Genomic DNA, 18,259 nt, shown 5'->3' on the forward strand with positions numbered 1-18,259 from the left:
CGTCGCCTCCAACAGTCAGGCTTTACAAGGAACATTAGACACCATTTTGGCCTTCCGCTTCTTGTCAGAGATATACCATGAGTTCAAGAAGCCTCTGCACGTAGCGTATGTTGAACTTAAGGCTGCATTTGATTCAGTTGACCAAATCGTGCTATGGAAAGCCTTAAAGGGTGTAGGTGATCCAATCACTTCTCTGGGCTTGATTAGAGAGCTGCATAATGGAACCACTGCCCGTGTACGTCTGGGGAATTGGATGTCAGCCCTTTTAAATCAGTATCTGGTGTCAGGCAGGGCTCTGTCTTGGCCCCTGCACTCTTTCATTGGGCAATGGGTTTCATAATGCAGCATTCTGTCAGGTCCATAGGCATTAAGATCAGTGATCTCTCACTCTTAGACCTTGACTATGCTGATGACATTGTTCTTCTAATACAGAGCCCTGACAGGTTTCACAAGGCACTCCAACAAATGGAAGAGGAGTTGGCTAAGGTTAGTCTCCCTGTCTCGTGGTCAAAGAAAAAGTGCAAAATCTAGGACCAGGTCCACACACGACTCCAATCTCTTTGAATAATGAAACTGTTGAAGCAGTCTCCAGCTTTTGCTATTTGTGTTCTATACTCACCAGTTCCTCCAACTCTGACACAGAGGTTCTCCATCGGATTGGCATCCCAGCATTTGGCATGGGTCACTTATAATGAATATGGAATCAACATCATCTCAGTACGACAACCAAGTTAAGGATCTGTTTGAGCTATACCCTCTCCTTACTGTTGTGAAACACGGACAATTTGCCACTCAGGTTGGGCAAAGCTGGAGGCTTTCCACACAAAATGCCAACATTGTATATTGAGCATAAAGTGGAATGACTTCATTTGTACTGCAAATGTTTACGGTCACTCCGGTCTACAGACTATTGGGGCCACTGTCCTCAGATGGCATCTTATGCTTTTTGGACATATCACGAGAATGCCACAAGTCATTCTGGCGAACGTCGTTCTTCGGGTGGCATGTGACATCTGAGATAAAATTCCACCAACTGAGGAGTAAAGGTGGTCCAGAGGCAGACCCCTATTAAATGGGTTCAACCCCTATTAAATGGGTTCATCAAGTCTATTCTGATGTTGAACGCTTGGGCTGTCAAGCCCTTGTGGCTGCATAGGAAGATACCAAATGGTGAATGATCGCGGTGCGGCTAAGTGTTGAAGAAGAAGAGACCCATTCCAATCCAAAGGTGATTGGTCAGCATGCAGATCTTTCCCCCTTTGCTTCTCCCTGCCAGGCCCCTATCACTTTCAGTTCCACTTCTCCCCATGTCCTTCAAAAACAGCTCGAATTCCCATGTCTCCCCACAGCCCAATTCACCTTCATGCCCATCCTGAGTCCTACTCACCAACCATGCTTCCACCACTGATTTCCCACATATCTTTACATAGAACCCTGTTCCTCCCAGGACCCACATATTGCCCCTATGAGAAGGTGAACTCTCTGACTTAGAAGCCTATATAAAATTGAATAGCAGAACCAGAGAAGAGGAATATCCTACCATGGTAGCAGACAGCACTTTCAGATAATAGCACTGATATTCAATCTCATTTCGTAATCAGAGGATGTTTCTTTGCTTTCTAAAAAGTAATTTCTGCACACCAATACCACCTTCCCACTTCATTGCCAACAATGACAAGGACACTTGCATCTTTGTTATTCCTCTCTTATAACCCGACCAGATAGCTCTTTCATAGTATGGCCCTCATCTCCTAATAGATTTCCCACACTTCCATAATTGGCTTCTTAACAGGCTCACATGTAAGATGTTTTCACTGTGAAGTCTTCAGTCAGGTCTGGGATGGCTGTTTTATTCTAACCGCATATACTTTAGAGACTCCTGGCTCAGAAGCACTTTGGAACACAGGGGAAGCACTGGAGTATGTGAGATCTGAAGGTAGCAGCCAGCCGAGGACAGGCTGCTGTAGCTAAGACCCTGAGATGGATTTCACAAGATATCAAGAAGTAGAGGCCAATTGAGGGTCAAGGAAATGGAGAAACAATACTTATTTAAACCTAAAAATATGTTCAAACTCAGTTCAAATTGAGATTCAAGCCAATTTTAATGCTGTATGAATTGATTTTCTACTCTCTATTGTTTTCTTTTTATAGAGTGCATTTTTCCTTGTTTTTCAGTTAGAGAATTTTTGAAGTTTTTTTTTCTAGTGCTGGCACACTCAGTTTACCAACCTAATTTATAAACTGTACTTTGTGGGGTGGGAGAGGAGCCTCTTCCCTCCCTCCCTCTCCCATACCCTCACTCTTCCATTGAATATGCTCAAGTGTTCCAAAAGTGTATTTTTTTCTAAAAATTTGGCAGATCTCTGCATTTCTGAATAGTTTTTTTTTTTAAAGAACAAAACAATAGTAAATTAAACACAAACGGGTACCTTTCACAAAAAAATACACACTGCCGCCCTGGCAATGTTTGCATTTTATGAATTTACATTTTTTTTTTAATTTTATGTATTCTGATGTTTCATGTTTTGCAGAGTTTGAGCCTATGTTGTATAATTTTTTTCCCCATTGAATTATGCTTTTGTTTAGTGGCTGAGGATACAGATAACTTCGTGCTGTACAAAATTTAGGCAACCATTTTCCCACTGTTTTTTAAAACAGATTTTTCTGAAAATATTAAATGATGCATCATGTTCCTCAAAGAACCTGCTTTTTAATAATTTTGGTTTCCTTGTGGCAGCACTAGGAAGATCCTTGAAGAAATGCATTTATCTAGCATGAACCAAGGCATATAAAATGTGCAGTGACAGAGAAATGTGCAATGAAATTTTGAAAGCAGTGCACACTGAGTTTTAGGGAATGTGAATATTACCAACCAAATATCTAACACCCAAAGTTTACCAAGAATTCAGTCCTGGGTGTCTGCATGGATACACCATACAGTGGAACAGAGAGTGCTGCTGACATAGCAATAACGGACAAGCATGCAGACTTAGAAAAGAGACCAAAGTGCTCAGAGTTTTCTCTCCAGTTGGAGCTAAACTTGCACTGGCATGATTCCAGTTATGTTTATGCTCAGGGTTGCCTGATTTGCAGATGTTTCTTAGGAGCATACTTTAATCTCTCTTCTATGTAAAGTGGCTTTTAAAAAATACATTGCATTTTAACACAAAATTTCTATGATACAAGAAATGCCTGCATGGACAGTACATGTCTGGAAGTGAACATAAAATGGAGAATCAATGCTCGATTTGCCAGAACTCAAAAGGACACTGCCAATTTAAGAATAATGTTGTAGAAACATACATTTCTTTACCTTTTATCCTAAAAATTTAGATTCCTAAAAGCAAAATAAAATTGAAGTTCCAGGACCAGATTAACCAGCACAATCAGGATATGTCTTCACTGCAGAGTTAAATTGAGTGATCAACATTCCAGTCTGAGCATGCAGGTTAGCAAAGCCCAGGTGTGAGCAGCGTCACTGCAAAGCCATGTCTGAGGCCTGGTCTACACGATGAGTTTATGTCGAATTTAGCAGCATTAAATCGAATTAACCCTGCACCCGTCCACACAACGAAGCCATTTTTGTCAACATAAAGGGCTCTTAAAATCGATTTCTGTACTCCTCCCCAACGAGGGGATTAACCCTGAAATCAACATTGCTGTTTCGAATTAGGGTTAGTGTGGACGCAATTCAATGGTATTCGCCTCCGGGAGCTATCCCACAGTGCACCATTGTGACCGCTCTGGACAGCACTCTGAACTCGGATGCACTAGCCAGGTGTACAGCAAATGCCCCAGGAACTTTTGAATGTCATTTCCTGTTTGGCCAGGTGAGCTCATCAGCACAGGTGACCATGCAGTCCCAGAATCGCAAAAGAGCTCCAGCATGGACCGAACAGGAGGTACTGGATCTGATCGTTGTATGGGGAAAGGAATCCGTGCTATAAGAACTACGTTCCAAAAGACGAAACGCCAAAACATTTCAAAAAATCTCCAAGGTCATGATGGACAGAGGCTACAGCAGGGACGCAACACAGTGCCGCGTGAAACTTAAGGAGCTCAGACAAGCGTATTAGAAAACAAAAGAATCAAATGGATGCTCCGGGACAGAGCCCCAGACATGGCACTTCTATGCTGAGCTGCATGCAATTCTAGGGGGGGCCACCACCACTACCCCACCCCTGTCCGTGGACTCTGATGATGGGGTTCTCTCCGCCATGCCTGAGGATTTTGCGGATGGGGAAGATGAGGAGGAGGAGGACGAGCTTGAGGAGAGCACACAGCACCCCATTCTCCCCGACAGCCAGGATCCTTTTATCACCCTGACTGAAATACCCTCCCAACCCAGCCAAGCCGGAGAAGGGACCTCTGGTGAGTGTACCTTTTAAAATATAATATGTTTTAAAAACAAGCTTTTTTTAATGATTAATTTGCCCTGAGGACTTGGGATGCATTCATGGCCAGTACAGCGACTGGAAAAGTCTGTTAATGTGTTTGGGGATGGAGCGGAAATCCTCCAGGGACATCTCAATGAAGCTCTCCTGGAAGTACTCTAAAAGCCTTTGCAGAAGGTTTCTGGGGAGAGCAGCCTTATTCCGTTCTCCATGGTAGGACACTTTACCAAGCCATGCTAGTAGCAAGTAATCTGGTATCACTGCATGACAAAGCATGGCAGCATATGGTCCCGGTGTTTGCTGGCATTCAAGCAACATCCATTCTTTATCTCTCTATGTTATCCTCAGGAGAGTGATATCGTTCATAGTAACCTGGTTGAAATAGGGGAATTTAATTACGGGGACATTCAGAAGTGCCTGTTACTACTGGGCTGTTTGCCTCTGGCTGAAAAGAAATCCTCCCCGCAGTTAGCCAAGCGGTGGGGGGAGGGAGGCCCATTGGCGCTGAGCTGTTCGTGTTTGGTTAGCAGGGATCTTCCCTGATACAAGCCACGTTGTGGGAGGAAGGGTAAAGCGATCATCCCAGAGAATTGGAAGGGGTGGGGGTTAGTTTGGTTTCTGCTGCTGCATGTTAACACAAAAACCACAGCACTAAATGGCCAACTCAACATGCTTTGCTTGGTATAGGAAAGGAGGGCACTGCTGTTATGAAGGTTGCAGAAGCCGAAAGGCTATTGCTTACTATGGCCGCCTGCAAGCCGAATTCTGTTGCCCGGCACAGCGTGTGTGATCTCTAACACCAAAGCCACAGGCACTCAATATAAGATGCAAAATGCGACCTTGTACTGAAATCACATGTGCTATGTAATGGGAATAGTGCTGTTCACCGTGAAAGGGTATAGCATTGTTCTGTAAAATGTATCTTTTTAAATACTTCACTCCCTTTTTTTCCTCCCCCAGCTGCAAATGTTTCAAGCCTCCCTCCTCTGTCCCAAAGGCTATCTCAGATAAGGTGGCGGAAAAAACGCACGCACGATGAAATGTTCACTGAGCTCATGCAATCATCCGGCACTGACAGAGCTCAGCAGAATGTGTGGAGGGGCACAGTACAGGAAAGCAGCCAATCAACGTGAGGACAGGACGGACGATCGAGATGAGAGATGGCGGCAGGAAGATCAGAGGAGGCAGGATGCAACACTGTGGCTACTGCGGGATCAAACGGACATGCTCCGGTGTCTGGTGGAGGTTCAGGAATGGCAACAGGATCACAGACTGCCGCTGCAGCCTCTGTTTAACCACCCTCCTTCCTCCCCAAGTTCCATGACCTTCTCACCCAGATGCCCAAGAATGCTGGGGAGGGTGGGGGGGGGGCATCCAGGCACCCATCCACTCCTCCCCAGTGGACAGACCAAGCAACAGAAGGCTGTCATTCAACAAGTTTTGAAGTGGCCTTTTCCTTCCCTCCTACCACACCCCACCCGGGCTACCTTGTGAGTTATCTCCCTATTTTTATAATCAATTAATAAAGAATACATGGTTTTTAAACGATAGTGACTTTATTTCCTTTGCAAGGAAGCTGTGACTGAAGAGGGGAGGGCAGGTGGCTTACAGGGAATTAGAGTCAACCAACGGGGTGGGTTTTCATCAAGGAGAAACAAACAGAAGTGTCACACAGAACCCTGGCCAGCCATGAAACTGGTTTTCAAAGCTTCTCTGATGTGCAGCGCTTCCTGCTGTACTCTTCTAATCGCCCTGGTGTCTGGCTGCGCGAAATCAGCGGCCAGGAGATTTGCCTCAACCTCCCATCCCGCCATAAATGTCTCCCCCTTACTCTCACAGAGATTGTGGAGCACAAAGCAAGCAGCAATAACAATGGGAATATTGGTTTTGCTGAGGTCTAACCGAGTCAGTAAACTGTGCCAGCATGCTTTTAAACATCCAAATGCACATTCTACCACCATTCTGCACTTGCTCAGCCTATAGTTGAACAGCTCCTTACGACTGTCCAGGGCCCCTGTGTATGGCTTCATGAGCCATGGCATTAAGGGGTAGGCTCGGTCCCCAAGGATAACTATAGGCATTTCAACATCCCCAATGGTTATTTTCTGGTCTGGAAAGTAAGTCCCTTCCTGCAGCTGTTCAAACAGACCAGAGTTCCTGAAGATGAGAGCATCATGAACCTTTCCCGGCCATCCCACATTGACATTGGTGAAATGTCCCTCGTGATCGACCAGTGCTTGCAGCACCATTGAAAAGTACCCCTTGCAATTTATGTACTAGCTGCCAAGGTGGTCTGGTCCCAAGATAGGAATATGCGTTCCGTCTATCACCCCACCACAGTTAGGGAACCCCATTGAAGCAAAGCCATCCACTGTGACCTGCACATTTCCCAGAGTCACTACCTTTGATAGCAGCAGCTCAATGATTGCGTTGGCTGCTTGCATCACAGCAACCCCCACAGTAGATTTGCCCACTCCAAATTGATTCCCGCCTGACCGGTAGCTGTCTGGCATTGCAAGCTTCCACAGGGCTATTGCCACTCGCTTCTCAACTGTGAGGGCTGCTCATTTTGGTATTCTTGCGCTTCAGGGCAGGGGAAAGCAAGTCACAAAGTTCCATGAAAGTGCCCCTACGCATGCGAAAGTTTCGGAGCCACTGGGAATCATACCTGCAACACTATGCGGTCCCACAAGTATGTGCTTGTTTCCCGGGCCCAGAATCAGCGTTCCACGGCATGAGCCTGCCCCATTAACACCATGATCTCCAAATTGCCGGGGACCCCGGTTTTAGAGAAATCTGTGCCCATGTCCCCATCACTCTCGTCACCGCACTGCTGTCGCCTCCTTTCCTGGTTTTTCAGGTTCTGGTTCTCCATAAATTGCACGATAATGCGTGAGGTGTTTACAATGGTCATAACTGCTGCGGTGAGCTGAACGGGCTCCATGCTTGCCGTACTATGACGTCTGCTCGGGCAATCCAGGGAAAAGGGAGCGAATTAATTGTCTGCCGTTGCTTTCACGGAGGGAGGGTTGACTGACGACATTTACCCATAACTACCCGTGACAAATTTTTGGCCCCATCAGGCATTGGAAGCTCAGCCCAGACTTCCAATGGGCAGCAGGGACTGTGGGAACTGTGGGATAGCTACCCACAGTGCACAGCTCGGAATGTTGACACTTGCCATGGTACTGTGGACGCACACCACCAAATTAATGCGCTTAGTGTGGACGCATGCACTTGACTTTATACACTTTGTTCCCAAAAATCGACTTCTGTAAAATAGGGGTAATTTCGTAGTGTAGCCAAGACCTTAGTTAATGTGTCCTCACTGGCACTGAACGGACTACTCTGTGAAACTAGGCCTTCTTGGGGCATATCACGTTATTCTTTTTGCTGCAGTAGACTAAGCTGCTCTACAACTCTCTCCCAGTGAATTGTGGAAGAACTTGACTGTCCTTCTGGGCACAGAGTGGGAGTAAAGGGTGGGAGGCTGAGGGAATCATGGGAAGAGGCTGGAGAACTATCAGCAATCCAGTACTTTAGCCTCTGTCCTCCTCACTGCAAAGTGTGCAGATTACCAGCCTGAGTGAACATGGCACTAGAACGCTGGCCTATTCTCCCAGGCTAGCTCAAATTTAAAGTACCATCAAACTCCAGTGAGAGAGTTTTGTGTGTGGATGAGAGGAGGGGTAGGGTTGCCACCTTTCTAATTGCTAGTAATTGGATCCTGGAGGCCCCACCCATGTCCCGCCCCTTTCCCCAAGGCCCTGCACTACCTCTTCCATCAAGACCCCACCCCTTCTCTGCCTCTTCCCCCAAGCCCTGCCCCTGCTCCAATCTCCACTGCTCCCTCCTTTCCCCCAGTCCACCTGTCATTCACTGGATCATCTTAAGGAGCCTCCCTGCAGGTAGGAGATGGCCCCGGCTGAGACGGGTCTAGCGTGAGTTACTGACCTAGTGCCTCCCCCCACCCTGCAGTAACTGGACTTTTGGTTTGGGTGCCATTGACAGTTGCCAGGTTCCCGTATTAACCAGACTTTCCGGTTGAAAACTGCTCACCTAGCAACCCTAATTGGCACCCTGTAATGAAGTAGACACTCACCAGTGGGGCGCCTCCTGCTGGTCGTCTCTGGAATTAGCTGTCTAGCGTACGGAGCACCTCAGATACCCTTCTCTCCCAGGCAGCCAGGTCTTTCTCTCTCTAGAGCTAGAGAGAGACTTCTACAGCTCCTGGCCCACAGCCCTCTTATCAGGGCCAGCTGGGCCCTGATTGGGCTGGCCCCATCTGGGGCTGCTTCCCCAATCAGCCTAGCTTTTCCCAGCCACAGCCCTCTCCAGGGCTGCTTTTAACCCGTCTTCTTCAGGAGTGGGACAGCGGCCCCACTACACACCCGGACACAGAAGCCAAAAACAAAGAGCTTCAGTTAACTCTACAGTGAAGACATATCCTTAGGTTGCTTTGCATTGCTGCACAAAGCAGCCAGAGTGTAGTGGTTAATCAGGACCACAATCTAGTTGTCACTATCTAAGCTCTTGGTTTAATATTTTCATTTCTTTCTACTCAGACAATGATACTCAGCCAGGCCAACTTTCATTTCTGTTTATGGTTGGTTTTGCTTTCAGGTTCTTAGTGCTGCAATATCTGGGTTTCCAAATATGTAGAAGAATGTTTATTTGTTTAAAAACAATTGTTTTCATTGGAATGCTAAAAAAATGGAAAATGTGTGTTGTTCAGAAGTTTTATAAAAAGTTGCTTTACAAAATTTAAATTTGGGGCCATATTTAAGTTGACAGCATCTCTTTACAGAAAACAAAACAAAACATGCAGGACTTCACATGAAAGAGCCCTACAGAAAGCAGCAATGGAAGGCAACGTTCCTCACAGTAATGGTCTTGTGTATGCCATGGAGCAAACAGGAAGTTATAAATTGTCTTCTGGTATCTGCAACCTTAGGGAATGCAAAAGAACTCGAGGAGAAGAAAAACTTCAGGGCTCTACAGCCTGATCATATTATGGAGGTTCTATGCAGGGGAAGGGAAGAGAAAATGAATGACTAGGAGAGAGGTATGAGAGCAGTAGGAAAAGAATAAGAGCTTTAACTAAAAAGGGAGAATAAGGCTACGTCTGCACTGGCACTTTTGTCACTCAGGGCTAAGTTCCCTCTAAGCTGCACAGCTGCCTGTTAAGCCCCATGCAGGGGCTCAGGGCTGTGGTGGGGAAAGATGTCTCTCCCCGCCGGCCCCAGCACGGACCTGCCATGGCGGGGAGAGGCACCCCTCCGCGTTGGCCCCAGCACGGACCTGCCGCGGTCGGAGGAGAGGAGCCCCTCCCTTGGCCCGGCCCAGCCCAGCCCCACCGGAGCTGCCAAAGCCAGGGAGAGGTGCCTCTCCCCTGACCCCTCCCGCACGCCTCATCCCCAGCCAGAGCCATCATCCCCCCCAAACCCCAACCCCCTGCACTAGCCCTGACCCCCCTCCCCCACCACATGAATTTTGTTATGTGCACCAATATGAAGATGATGTGTCACACATAACCTCCATATTGGTGCACATTACAAAACTCATTCTGCACATGGACATAAAAAATTAGAGGGAACACTGCTGGGGTATGAAAAAACACCCCCACGGACGACAAAAGTTTTAGCAACAAAAAGCGCCAGTGTGGACAGAGCTTTGTTGCAGGGAACCATGTTCCCGTCGACGAAGTTACTGCCCCTCATTGGGGAAGATTTTATTTTGTTGCCAGGAGAGCTCTCTCCTGGCGATAAAGAGCGGCCACAAGACGCATTGTGAAGATAGCCTTAGAATTAAGAAATAACAAAGACAGAAAAAAATACATGAAAACCAAGAAGAGAATGGAATCTGAAAAAAGTTCCTCAAAGAGAAGGGGAGGGCGGGAGCAGGATGAACTTAGGAAAAAAATAGAGTAAAAAAAAATAGCTTGTGGGAAAACACATTTATGGGAAAAATACAAAAAGAAAAAGTACAGTGAAGAATAACTGGAAGTGAAGGAAGAGAATAAGGCTGACATATTGATAAATTAACTCTTCATTTTAGCTTGCTCCAAAAATCTCATGCATTTTATATTTATTTCCTTTTAGCATCAATTTTACAGTTTTTGTGCTTTAAAAAAATTAAAAATAATATCGAATACCAAAGTGCTAAGCAGGATGAATTAAACAGACACCATTCTAAACCCTCAGCTAAACCACTCCAACCCCAGCCTTGTCAACCCATCAACCCTCTTCTTCCCCAAATGGCTGTGAAAAACGGAGGGCTTTGCAGTATGCCTGCAACGTTAACAAATATGGGCTTTGGTGAACCAAAAAGTGTTGCAAGTTCCAAAGTTGAAAACCTTCAGAAAGAATGGCGTGACAGCAACCCATTCTTGTCTGAACTGAGGGGTCAGACTTAACATCAGTGCCCACAGGAACTGTGACAACATTGTAGAGAGAACTGATCTTTTAAGTAATCAAACCATTTAGGGCTCTTATAGGTTAACAACAATACTTTCAACTGTGCACAGAAACTTACTAGCAGCCAGTGTGCAGCACTAGGTAGTGATATAAACTGCTCTCTGCATGACACATTGTTTAATAAATACCTTTTCCAAATATTTGCGTATATCATCATTGCAATATATCTACGATAGGTATCAACAGGAGACACACAAATCTGGCAGTTTGTTTTAATGCATCTTCTGACATTTGGGGGCAATTTTTTAAAGTGACATTTTTGTGCCTTATTTTATTGTGGACACAATTAATTATGGCTGAAAACAAGAGCATTCAGCTGTCTGACTACTTGATTTCTTGCACAACTCGGACAGTTGGACTCGCTCATTGTCCTCCTCAGTGACACTAGTCAAGAAAATTACATGTGCTCCCATGAGTGTAAGAACTGCTGTTGTGGCTGGCCATTGCAAAGTGGGACTTAGAGGGATGGAGTTTCTACCACAGGGTAAGATACAATCTAACTCTGAATGGTTCTGCATCCATTAAAGCAGTGGTTCTCAACCATGGGTACGTGTACCTCTGAGGGTACGCAGAAATCTTCCAGGGAGTACATCAACTCATTTAGATACTTGCCTAATTTTACAACAGGCTACATAAAAAGCACTAGCAAAGTCAGTATAAATTAACATTTCATATAGACAACTTATTTATACTGCTCTATATACTATACACTGAAATATAAGAACAATATGTATATTCCAAAGTATTTATTTTATATTTATATGGCAAAAATGAGAAAGTAAGCAATTTTTCAGTAATAGTGAGCTGTGACACTTTTGTACTTTTATGTGTGATTTTGTGAGCAAGTAGTTTTAAAAGTGAGATGTAACTTGGGGGTACATGAGACAAATCAGAGTCCTGAAAGGGGTCCAGAAGTCTGGAAAGGTTGAGAGCCACTGCACTAAAGCTTGATGTAGAGCTCAAGAATTGAAAGAGTGAAGGTCTGCAAAGGCAACTGCATGAAGAAATCTAATTTTATTTCATTTAAAAATAATATGTTTAAATCCGTAGAAATTTGTTGCTTTGAATTAAAAACATTAGAAACTGCAGTGAGAGATCATGCTCTTCTCATTCCTCATGCAGTTTCAATTTTCATTTTGGATTTCCAGCACCCAGCATGGTATTGTTAAAGATGTTTATGCATTAATTTTCTGCTCTGCTTCCAGATCTACAGAAAGATCAAGCCAGAATCAGCAATGCTGAACTATTTTCCCACACCTCCTCATGCCAAGTCCTAAAATATACAATTTAATTCTTTCACCAATTGTTGCAAATTGACCAAAATACTGAGTTTATTTTCTTAGCAGAATTTATCTTTGTTCATCAGGAAGAACCAAACATATGAGGCCTTCATCCTTGGCCTGCCTTAGAGCTCAGGGATGATCACAGTTTTGGCCACACTACTGCTATGCCTTATCAAAATAACTTGTGCGTTCTTGTTCAATCACAGAGCTTCCCCAAGGACTAAACACTTCTACCACTGTTTGTACTTAAGTAAACAGAAACAAGTGGCCTGTTGTAGTATGCACTACCTTTGCTCTCGCTGTTCCAATGCAGGGTGGTAAAAATGATTAACTGTTTCTAAGCCCCAGTACTTAAGCCTCTCACTCAAGTTTTTCCTCTGCCACCACCCAGATTGAAATTCAGGAAGCTAGATAGCTTTACCCGCACAGGAGTGCATTGCTCCCTATCAATTTGTCAGCATGAAATGAATTACTCACAGCTTAAAGTATAAATAATCTGTGGATTTTATAAACAAATACTTCTTTTGCTGTTTAATATAAACAATTTGTAGAGTGTACTTTTTTCAAATTCATTTATAGTAAGCCCACTGCACTTGAAAGAAGCCTTTAAAAACAATCATTTGGCCCCACCAGAATAGTGTAATGCTTTAACTGTAAAATGTATAAAGTTAAAAAATTCATACCGATGGCATGGGGTATTTTTGTTTGACAATCGTCAAAGTTTTAAATGTAAATTGTAGGGACATATAAACAAAACATAAACTGTAATTTCAAAATGGTCCCAAAAGATTGCAATAATATAAATATGTAAATGAAATGTTATACCATAGTGAATTTCAATGACAATCTCCAATCATGTAACTAAAATATCTGAAATTAAAAAACCCACATCCAAAGTCAAACCAGTAGAAATAAATACTGTGGTGTAATGAGTCTACCTATATTGTTGTTGTTGTTAGTTTGCAGCACTGAGTATAAAAATTGCAGCTACTTAGCTTTGGGGAGCTAAATTTGACAATGGTGGTTCACATGACCCACTTTCATATATTATCCTCTCAATTCTTTTCTTTAAAAAAATTCTAGCGTCACAAAATTCTAAGCATTTTGATCTGTAAATTTTATCAAAAGTTGAACAGAAAATAATAAAGTTAAGTATATGTTGTGGGATTTTCAAAAGCACCCAGCATGAACCTATCTTTGCTCCCACTGACATCACTTCCCATTGACTTCATTGGGAGCAGAGCTAGGCCCATGCTGAGTGCTTTTGAAAATCCCACCCTTAAAAACCAAAATGTGTATATCTAGAAGTTTTATATTAAGTACTAGTAAGTATGAAAAGTTAAATGTTCCACCTTAAGGAAAGAGATAAATTGTAGTGATAAAAGTATTTCCCAAATTTTTGGCAAAATGAAATGGTCAAATGTTGACACTAAACTGGGAGGAGAGGTAGATACGCTGGAGGGTAGGGATAGGATACAGAGGGACCTAGACAAATTAGAGGACTGGGCCAAAAGGAATCTGATGAGGTTCAACAAGGACAAATGCAGAGTCCTGCACTTAGGATGGAAGAATCCCATGCACTGCTACAGACTAGGGACTGAATGGCTCGGCAGCAGTTCTGCAGAAAAGGACCTAGGGGTTACAGTGGACAAGAAGTTGGATATGAGTCAACAGTGTGCCCTTGTTGCCAAGAGGGCCAACGGCATTTTGGGATGTATATGTAGGGGCATTGCCAGCAGATCGAGGGACATGATCGTTCCTCTCTATTCGACATTGGTGAGGCCTCGTCTGGAGTACTGTGTCCAGTTTTGGGCCCCACACTACAAGAAGGATGAGGAAAAATTGGAAAGAGTCCAGCGGAGGGAAACAAAAATGATTAGGGGACTGGATCACATGACTTATGAGAAGAGGCTGAGGGAACCGGGATTGTTTAGTCTGCGGAAGAGAAGAATGAGGGGGGATTTGATAGCTGCTTTCAACTACCTGAAAGGGGGGTCCAAAGAGGATGGATCTAGACTGTTCTCAGTGGTAGCTGATGACAGAACAAGGAGTAATGGTCTCAAGTTGCAGTGGGGGAGGTTTAGGTTGGATATTAGGAAAAAAAATTTCATTAGGAGGGTGGTGAAACACTGGAATGCATTACCTAGGGAGGTGGTGGAATCTCCTTCCTTAGAAGTTTTTAAGGTCAGGCTTGACAAAGCCCTGGCTGGGATGATTTAGTTGGGGATTGGTCCTGCTTTGAGCAGGGGGTTGGACTAGATGACCTCCTGAAGTCCCTTCCAACTCTGATATTCTATGATTCTATGAAATGTTGTTCAAAATAAGGTTTTTAATAACTTGTAGCCCTGCCAAGTGTCATGCGTATACAGTAATAGTGCTCAGGGATCAAGCAGAATGTTTCCTGCAATTAATTCTCCTGGCCACCGGGCGCCAACATTGACAGGAGGGAGACTCTCTGTCCTGCGCTCTCAATGCACCCCCTGCTGGAATCCAGGCAGTTTGGAAAATAAGGGGAATCAGCTTGACTCAAATCTAGGGAGCGAGGAGCAGAATAGTGTTCCCAGGCATCCGGTTTTCAACCAGAACACCTGGTCAAAAAGGGATTCTGGCGGCTCCAGTCACCACTGACCAGGCCAATAAAAATCCAGTCAGCAGCACAGTGTGGCTAAGGCGGGACCCCTGCCTTCCCTGGCTCTGTGCAACTCTTGGAAGGAGGTGGCATGTCCCTGCGGCCCCTAAGGAAGCCTCTGCCCCAGGTCAGAACCCACTCCCGCATCCTAACTCCCTCCCAGACCTCCCACCCCACCTGCACCCAAACTCCTAGCCCCAGGTTGGAACACCCTTCCAGACCCCGCACCCCAAATCCCCTCCCAACACCCTGCCCCAGCCCAGTGAGGGTGGGGGAGAGTGAGCGACGGAGGAAAGGGGGATGGAGTGAGTGGAGGCAGGGTCTCAGAGAAGTGGCAGGGCAGGGGCCTCAGTGAAGGGTCCAGGGCAGGGGGCAGGGAAAGGGTGTTCAGTTTTGTGCAATTAGAAAGTTGGCAACCCTGGACCAGAAGTGGAGAGAGGCTGTTCGTTGCTTCCTCAACGATCTCCCAAAGGCTCTCTCTCACTGCTTCTATGAGATGCAAATAATACGTTTCTGTCTCCCTCCCACCCTGAAATACACACACACACTGAGACAACCTGAAGGGGAAGCACTGTCACACGTGGGGCTGTGAAATAGGGGACAGCTACGGACTTGCAAAAAGTACAAAAGTAATTTAGATTTCAGTAGACACCCAGAAAGTGATTAGCAAGGACTAACTGCAACATGTGTGTAACAGTTAATGCAAGGTTTTAAAATGCTAGTTTTGGTTCCAGTAGGCATGCTACTGCAATTCAGTCCATACAGACAGATCTTTCCAGAGTTCTTAAGATGACTACAATAAGGTGTATATACAATAACCCATCTTTGGTTAAACCATGAAGGGATTGCACCCTTACACAGGGCTTAGATGAAAAGCCTAGCCAGTCAGAACTGCCTTGGTTTTAGGGGCTGACAGTTGTCACCCCTTGGGCAGTTGAAAGGTGGAGCTGACAACTGTGCCTCAAAGAGTGTCAGACATAAGAAGCTCAGATCTTGTATATACAGGCTTTATTGTTGGTTATTTGGTGTGTGTATGTGTGTGTGGGGAGGGTTGTGTAGCAGTATAACTACACAGCTACAAACCTCCATTGTCAATGCACTGCATTGTTGCTTCTACAGTGATGATTTGCAGTGGTTTAACTCCACTGGTGCAAATAAACCCTGTCTAGACGGGGCATAAAGCTTTCAGGAGGATGGGGGTAATCCTTGATGCTTGCAGCTTCATACCAAGTGGAGGGAAGGGGACTGGAGTCAGGAGATTTTCTCTTTTCTCCTCAGTCCCATTCCCCTCAATTCAAGGGAGGACCAGAACTCCGTGGCCACTGTACCCATAGGGAAATTTTATTTGTATGTTTGTTTTAATTAATCCACCCTGCTGAAAAAGGGATCTATGAGAGATTAATTGCCCCCAAGGAGGAAAATGGCCTTGAGTTGTTTTGGGAGACGTTTGTTGTTTACTTGCTTCCCACATTTGATTTTAAAGGGTTGACAATCCCTTCCTCAAAGGGTGGGACAGCAACTCTGTTATTATGACATCAACCCTTTATGGCACTCTGACTTTTGCAAATGCTCCGCCAATACACTATAATTTCTGAAACAACCAATGACAACTGCACAACAGAATTACTTTATAATTTTATTTTTCCTCTGTCAGTTACAGCCTATTAGAAACTTGAGAATATGGTTTATTTTCTTTTTATTGTGTCATACTCTATTTGGCCAACACTGATTTTTCCCCCTGTGAAATAACACTATGGCCTCCCTTTCCTTTACAACTCTCCCGGTGCACCTGCAATGTCAATGATGTCAAGAGGAAAGTATGTAGGTCCAGGAATAGTTGGGGAGCCAGAGAGGAGGGCGGTAAGCTGCTTCCTGCACAGCAGTCCACATGGTTTCAGTCTGTCATTCAGTGGCTACTTTCATTTTAAAATCTCAGAAATTAAGTGAGGAAATTAAAAGAAAAATAAGTAGAATCATGAAGACTGCCCACCAGATCATAACAATTTTAAGCAACATAAAATCCGGGCGTTAAATAGTTGTGACTATTTACCATTAATGGACAGGGGCTTGTTAATACTATGCTTGATACGCTTGACCGTTTTTGCATCATCAAGACCTAGTTGGATGACATAACAGGCCCTATGCTAGTTCAGATTGTTCCTGCTGGTAACTTGGTACAAAACAAGCCTAGAGAGAGGACGGATGACCATGCTTTTTACATCAGTCCTCAGATTCAAGAAAGGGCCGGATCAAAAAGAGGTTCTTTGGGATGCAACTACATGGTAAGGGAGTCCTGGGAACCAAGACCAATGTGGGTATCCTAGAGGCATATGGATCACACCTAGTGGTGACTGGCTTTCTCCCAGAACCTGATATTGCCATCTCAAAGACTCATGAAGGACTTCCATATCCATACAGATGACACTACTAATGTTAGACCAGAATCTCATGGCTATATATTTTTCTAATATGAATTCTCCATACTTACTCACACAGCCAGACTCTTTAAGCTTACTTTTCAGTTTGGTTGTTGAGATGGGGGAGAGGGGGTGTGCAAGGAGATACTTTCCTATTACCTTTACCTACCACCCCCCTTTGAGCTGAGGTTAGAGCCCTTCCAGGAGGGTTCATACCATACTGAACTGTCCTTAAAGGCTAATTTATTTTTAGAATGCTATCTTGGCTTGTGGCAGCAAGCCACTGGACCAGGATTCTCACAAGATATTTCAACCATTTACTTTCCAAATGCACTGGCTCCTACAAGCCTCTGTCCTCTGCACCACCCTCAGCCTCCTGGTCTATTTTAGGGCAAAATCTGACTCCTCCTGTCACACAAATAGGCTACCCCTAAATCTTATTGCTTCTTTCTGTACAATGTTTTAAATTTTCCTTTCTTTTCCAATGGCGAAAACACTTGGGGACATGCTTATCTCCAACTTTGACTGCTGCCTCCTCTCTGACCTCCCTAATACTTATGTTGTTCCCACCTAATTCACTAAAAACGTAGCAGTCAATATGCTTTACCTTGTCTGTTGATCAGACAGCATTAGTTCTCTGTTTAAGTCATTCTGCAGGCTTCCTCCTGCTAATTCTATCAAATTTAATCTTCTCATCCTTCAAGTTCCTACCCAACAAAGCTTCACCCTATATCTCAGGCTTCATCTTCTACCATTTTCCCCCTCACTCCCTTCATTCCACAATGCCACCAGCCTAAATGCCCTTTCATTTTGTCCCATTCATGTCTTTGTGCCTTCTTCCATGTTGCCCCATGTGCATGGAATAGAATCTAATCCCAATTGCTTAGGCAACTGGACTTGAATTTAGGGCATGTGCACTGTATACTCATCTCTGCCAGTAACATGCTGCATGGTCCCAGACAGGTTATTTTTTCTGACTGTGCCTCTCTTTTCCCTCTCATCCTTTGATTGCACGTTTAGATGGTAAACTCCTTACAGCAAGGCCTATCTTTAACAACGT

General features: G+C 44.5%; 1 protein-coding gene across 12 annotated transcripts in view; it reads right to left on the minus strand.

The window, feature by feature from the left end:
* Positions 1–18,259, minus strand: part of VPS13B (vacuolar protein sorting 13 homolog B) — a 931,639-nt gene that overhangs the window by 347,919 nt on the left and 565,461 nt on the right. The window contains exon 27 of one of the 12 annotated variants that reach the window (XM_077809945.1): positions 11,920–12,077. The exons of the other annotated variants lie outside the window; for them this stretch is intronic. The gene's annotated coding sequence lies outside the window, so the exon portion shown is untranslated. Of the gene's footprint in view, positions 1–11,919; positions 12,078–18,259 lie in introns of those variants that run through there. 12 annotated transcript variants of the gene reach the window in all.

This window comes from Eretmochelys imbricata, chromosome 2 (assembly GCF_965152235.1).
Source record: "Eretmochelys imbricata isolate rEreImb1 chromosome 2, rEreImb1.hap1, whole genome shotgun sequence".
Taxonomy (NCBI): Eukaryota; Metazoa; Chordata; order Testudines; family Cheloniidae; genus Eretmochelys; species Eretmochelys imbricata.